Source organism: Dinoponera quadriceps, unplaced genomic scaffold (assembly GCF_001313825.1).
Source record: "Dinoponera quadriceps isolate SergipeBrazil2010 unplaced genomic scaffold, ASM131382v1 scaffold278, whole genome shotgun sequence".
Classification (NCBI taxonomy): Eukaryota; Metazoa; Arthropoda; class Insecta; order Hymenoptera; family Formicidae; genus Dinoponera; species Dinoponera quadriceps.
Window position 1 is genome coordinate 1,273,465 of NW_014554664.1, and position 6,970 is coordinate 1,280,434.

Below are 6,970 nucleotides of genomic sequence, written 5' to 3' on the forward strand. Positions count from 1 at the left end.
TTGGGGGGGGGGGGGGGATAAATAAAAATAATAAAATAGTGAAAAAATTAATTTTTGAGAAATTAAAAATTTGGTATATGTATGTGTATAGTTTTGTATATATTGGGTTGGCCAATGAATCTTTTCGCTTTTTTTTAAGGTAGCGTTTATTTCACGTCTGATGTGAGTATATTTGATGCCAACTTCACATACGTATATATAACTTAAAAGTTAACATTTTAGTAGATTATTAAGAAAAGAGGTGTGAAGATTGATTGTGTTTATTACGTTTCGCAGAAAGTTGAAAATGGAGGGAAATAAAGCGCATTTTCAGCACATTATGCTTTATTATTATCGTAAGGACAAAAACGCTGTGCAAAAGAAAGAAGATATGTGACATACGGTGAAGAGACCATAAGCGATCGACTGTGCCAATTTGAAGAGATTTTGCTAAATTTTGGTTTGCGAAGTTTCGTACAGGAAATTTCTTTGTCGGAGACGCTCCACATTTGGAAAGATCGACTAAGATTGATAAAGATCGAATAAAGGTACTAATGGAAAATAACACCCACGTCAAATGACTCGAGAGATAATATATCGAAATCCAGCGTTGAAAACTATCTACACAAGTTTGAATACCTGAATCGTCACGATATTTGGGCACGATTTAATCGAAAGGAATTTAATGGACCACGTCTCCATTTGTGATTTGTTGCTTAAATTCGACAACGAACCATTTCTTAAATGACCGGCGATGAGAAATGGATCATTCACAACAATATTCACCGCAAAAATCCTGAACTAAGCAAAATTAAGCACCACTGACCGCTCGAAAGGTTGGTTTTTATCCAGAAAAAAGTAACAATTTGCATCTGCTGAGATTGAACAGGTGTCATGTCACTTCGCACTATTACCAAACAATCAAACTCTTCATTTGAATAAGTATCGCCTGCAATTGGAAACTGCAGTCGATGAGAAGCGTCCAGAACTGGTCAATAAGCGTTGCGTTCTACCAGGATAATGTATGGAACAACCTCGATCGATCTTTCAGTATTATTTTTAAATCACATATATTCTGATTCACGCTGGTTATATGCAATAATATTCACTTATTCACTGATTTCTATCAATATCTCTGGAAATCAGCTTAAACGAAATCTCGAGTACTTTCGCATTTAATCGACGACTTTATTTCCGAACGTTTCCATTTTTAATTGACCTTGAAGCATGCTTTTTAAACGCGAACGCGGCTTCGATAATACAACATATTTATTCAACGCTATTTCAATCGAACGGTCGCACCAGACTCAATCACGCTGCGTCTTACATAATATATTTATGCTAATGTTATGCATGCGTGTGTACGCGCGTGTGTATTTGCCTATGTATTTGTAGTAAATATGAAAATTACGCTCGCTATTACTGGATCAGCGAGTTCGTCTCAAGACCGAGAAGCGATTCGCTCACAGCTCTCTTTCCTAGCTGGAATGCGATAGTTTGCGGACAGCCGCTGCGCTGCAAGGTCAACGCTCTGCTCCGATTTACAGCTGACCACATCTTCCTCCTCGCGACGACCGTCATATTTCGCCGCTCCGTTACGCCACGCAACGGAGCCGCTCCGCTGCTCCCGACCCTCTCTCTCTCTTTTCCTCCCTTGCCTTCTCTTTGTAGAACCGAGTCGATCTGGTTGCACACAGGCTTGTGTGTAAGAGCGAAACTCGCCAATTTCCATTCCGTTCGCAGGGTACGGAGTGTCTCCGACTTAAGCCCGTATTAGATTGGATATCGGACAGATGGATAGGTAGACGAATGGATTTATTATACGCTCGGGGATTATTCTTCTCAAATGATAAAGAATCGTTTCGGATAAGGAACGATTAACAAGAAGTAAATGTAGTGTATTTTTACATAAGACTGTAGAGAGAGAAGTGTTAATAATTGTGTTAGTTTTAACTTTTTAGGTGCTTTTATATATATAAGAATGAATAAAGTAAATAGAAAATAGAAAAAACAATGAATGAGAATTCTGTAATGAGAGAGAGAGAAATACAAAGTAAAAGTAAAGAAATTAAAAAGTTGAACAATTAAAAAATATATCTGAGTCTTAGAGATTGAGAAATGAAGCTTAATTGGAATGAGTAAAAAATCGAGATTGATCGATTCTTCGAGATCTTTTATCTGCGATCTTTAATTTCTAATCTAGTTTGGGAGCATGAGACTTCGAAACGAACGCGAACCGATAACGATCTTGAAACGTTGTGCGATGATGAATGTCTTTTGTGTATCGTCGGCGAAGTGCTGTACGCGTCAAACGCGATCATCATGATGATTGAGCAACATCTGCGTTATCTAACAGCTTCTAACGATGACTTCTCGTATCGGCAATAAAACTACTATGGCGATGATCCATGATCGCGTTAACTTCGCACGTCTTCGGAATTAATTTGTTGCCAAGTATGTATCGCATCGTTCAAAAACGATACAATTTGAGAATAAAGACGCAAAATTGACGACGCAAAAAAACAACACAAGATTTTTGCGGTTTTTCTCCTATTTGTGCCGCTTTCATATTAAGTCGCGAAAATAAATAATATATAAAGTGATATGTAAAGTAATAAATAAATAAATAAATAATAAATAAATGCGTGCGATATTGAAATTAAATCTCGGAATTAAATTTAATTTTTAAAATTAACGTTTCTTGGAAATGCTACGGATGCATCTATTTATGTTCGCAAACTCTATTTTCAGTATAGACTAACGACGTATAAATATTTATATTTCTTCGGCTTTCTTCTATTCTTCACATGAGCAACAATTACCAATTTAAATGGGAACTTATATTCATGTTCCTTTATTTATTTTAGCGACGGTAATAAAAAACGAAAGAAATTTTAAATATAGCTCTATGATTTGTTCAATCAAGAAAAAATGGCAAAAGTTTCGTAAGAGTCAGTTTTAATTCGGTTATTCCGACAATAATTCATCAATTTCAATAATCTCGAAGTATGTCGAAGATCACTGAATGTTCTTGACACAAAATTAAAAGCCTATATTTATTACAAAGTATAAAATATTAACAAAAAATTTGAAAGACAATTATTATCGCTCATTATATTCTAACGTACTTCAAGGTCATTGAAGTCGATTCTATTATACGTAATTATTTTCTTTATAATTCAAATGTCGTTGACAATAACATGATAAATAGCACTGTGAGCAAACATTCTTAACGAAACACCACAGGAAAAAGGAGAAATCTCTTTACACAATTAACAGTCGTATTTATACCATTTTAAAATCACATCAGTATTTTCTCTGATTTCAATGAATTCGTCTCTGAAAGGGTTAAAGAAGCAATGACAAACAAATAACAGACGATGAGTCAGATCGCTGCGAGAACGAGTGAGTTTTCGCGAGTGAATATTCCGAAAGGTTTAACACATGAATATACACAGATGCATCTTTTGAAGACACGTTGTGTATCGATGAATATTAACGATTAGTCGCAAATAAGCAGGGGAATCTATTGTTACGAGATTATGTTATTATTTACTCCCCATTATTTACTTTCTTTCACTGTTACCCGTTAACAATTAACATAATATTGAAGTGCATCGTATTAATTTGAAGAAAAAGGAGAATAATTATTTGCACGGCACACCTTCTGCATCACTCAAGTTTATGTCGAGATTTATGTAAGCCGAATGCAGAAAACGTGAAAATAATTAATTCATCATTTTATTTGCCTGACGTGGAAAAAAATGCAGTCATTTCTGCATATCGAGTCTTTCTTTTCCCAGGATTTATTGTCTTGCTAAATTTGTCTCTTTCTACGTTGATTTAGTTTTCCTTTCGCATTATGGTATTGAAAAAAGAAGTCTTTGTTAATTGCAATTGTAATTATATAATGAAATGAATACAGTTGGGGACCTTATCCTTGTAGGAGTATTGTAATAGTTGTAACGATAACAACCTTATGCATATTACTACTGGCACTTTTCTCTTATCGTTAGAACAAGTCCGACTGACCTTGATATTCTAAGATTAACCGTCTTTTGTTTTTCTCAAGGTACGCGTTGTTTGAGTCGATTTGAAAATGCAAATACAAGCAGCGAATATCGCAAATATATGTGAATATAAATTTCGAATATTGCATAACAATGTTATTTATGATCTCTGTAAAACGCTCTACAACAACGAGGAAAATGAATTAGATGAACGATGACTGTGTTACGTTCTGGGTACCTCGGAAACAACGAATTCCTTTTTTTATATATATATTCGGGAAGCAGACGGACTTCGGGCAAGCGCTATTGTAAAAAGGATAAGATTACGATGGCTCGCCGTTAAACGCGCCATGTGTTTCCCAACGCGTCTGTCCATCTTTTTCGCCTTCACGTAAGGCACGTAGTTGTTACATCCTGGGTATCTTGAGAGCAGCAAATTTTTTTTTTATGATCGGGAAACAAACGGATTTGGGCAAGCGCTGTTGTAAAAAGATACGATTACGCGTCGCCAAATTGCGTCATGAGCTTCCCAACGCGTCTGCGATCTTATCCGCCTTCATACATAGTCTGTCGGACTCAGACTTTGATGGGATTAGGTTCTTAGGATCGTTTATGACATCTAGATGATACCAGGAATTTGCTAGGGTATCCGTTTTCCAATCCTCTATATCCGTTTTCCACGCAAACTCCTCTCATTGACGATCGTCATCCGCCACCCCCAAAAATTTTCCTTATATAAGCCTCTTGCCGCGAGCACTCTTTGCCCGTTTGACCACTGTCGCGTATTATCATTTTCAACTTCTTTTGCATTCGTGCAATTACGGTTTCCGCCACGACTTCGCCTTTGTTGTTCGGATCGGGATCTCTCCAATGCCACTTGTTTTGTGAAAACTCGCTGTGCGTAACTCGGGATTTCTTAAAGATATTCGTTTCGATATTCCGGTAATTAGTCCGAGTATCAGAATTGCTCGATTTAACCGTAGTCAGTCAGTGAGTCATTTTCACTTCGCCTTCTGCTGCCGAACAACTCGCTGTGCAAGTCGGGATCTCATAAGTGAACTATTTCTCTCGGTATTCCGGGATCCCATAAATCCAACACACCACAATCAACGAACCCATGTTCTACGTACTATTCACCACAGTTGATTCACCTAAAACGTAAGTCTCTATTTCATATTTAAACATGACTTTTAATCATTTCAATCCAATCTCCAATCCCACTTCGCTCCTCAAAACACACGCATACACTGCGTAATTATTATCTTCCTTGTATTATATAATGATGTTTTTCTCGCCATACCGATACGTTAAACATTCTTGTTACGTTAAATCCGATTGTATTATATTAAGTTATACGGATTACTTTTTTACTTAATCTTACTTAAAACTTTTCTTTTACTCTATTAACCAATTAACCTTAGCTTACCGAAAACTTTTCTTTTACTCTATTAACCAATAAATAACGACAAAATTAACGCGACAAAATCATGCGAGGTTACATGTCACGTTAATCTAAAAAGTAGATTACATATCACATTCATTTTTCGTTTATTTATTGATTATTAGGATTATTATTATTCATTGATTAATTCTTTATTAGAAAAAGAGAAAAGTTTCTAGAATATCTCGCAAATGCGCTCAGTCTATCATGAATGTTATCATACGGATATATCTTTTTGTAAGAACGAACGATACACTTTGCAAAACTTTTACATATATATTTTCTCGCTTTGTCGTTAATTAAAATAGTCCCAGTGAGGAAACAGGTATTTCAATTTTCTTTTTAATATATCGATGTACCTAGCCAATTAATTCAATTAGAAAACATTCAGAGGCTAGTCATTGCGTAAAACTAATGAAAATGCGTTGAAGTGACACTGCCACATTGACGCAAGTTGCAAAAAAAAGAAAGGAACACCGGTTGAAATTGGTAGATTGGTAGCAACACCGGACGCTTGCACAACAATTCGTCGCGACACCCGCTAATTTCTGAAATTGCGCTCTCATAAAAAAGTTCACGTGTGTCGAAAATACGCCGGCGACGAATTCGTTAGGCTAGCGCAGAATCACGCAACGTTCTCGCTTGTGCGTCAACGCGTGCTTGTGTGTAAATAAAAACGCCGAGTTTGTCCAATTTATGCAGTTGATCAAGAACAACCATCTGCTACAACATTAAAATGATCGTTTCGCAAGGATGAGTGAGGAGACGCAACGTTTCGTGAGGAGAGAAAAAGAGAAGTGAAGAGACGGACCGGCAGAGAGAGAGAGAGAGAAGGGAGGGAGCGAGAGCGAAAGATAAAAAAGTCATAAATTCTGGTTCCGTCATCCTCGTGTTCTCGGCTGGAATTCATAAATTGCGTCTCGCGATTATTTCGCAAAACATTCTCAGTCCGTGTTGACGAAGAACTATTGTAAAATGAGGTAAAACGTAGCAATCCTCAGACACTGTTGCACAGAGAGAAAGAGAGAGAAAGAGAAAAAGATAGAGCACCAGAGATGTTAATATTTATTCAAATAACACAATAAAAATATTTATAGTCTTAAATAGAAATATTAACTTGCTTGAATTTTTTTCAAATAAATATATATTTTTTCATATGGTTTTCGTTAATATATAGCGTTTGTTTGAACGAGTATTTGAAATATCCCGTTTCGTAATATAGGAACGAGCATATCTTCAAAAAGATATATTTTGAAAAGGTGCATTTGATCTTTTCACATATATATAGTCTTAGACTTATAGTTTTGTAAAATTTTGGATATGACTAATAAAACTAATTTTGGATATGACTAATAAGATAAAATTTTGGATATGACTAATAAGTTCAGACTTTTTGGAAACCTTCGCGATAAATATCATATTTTAATTATTAAAATTTCCAGTAAAGAGAAATGATATATAAAAGTAAAAAGTCGACATTTTAGAAAAAAGGTATTCAGGAAAATAATTTTATATAATATTAATATAATATTTAATATCA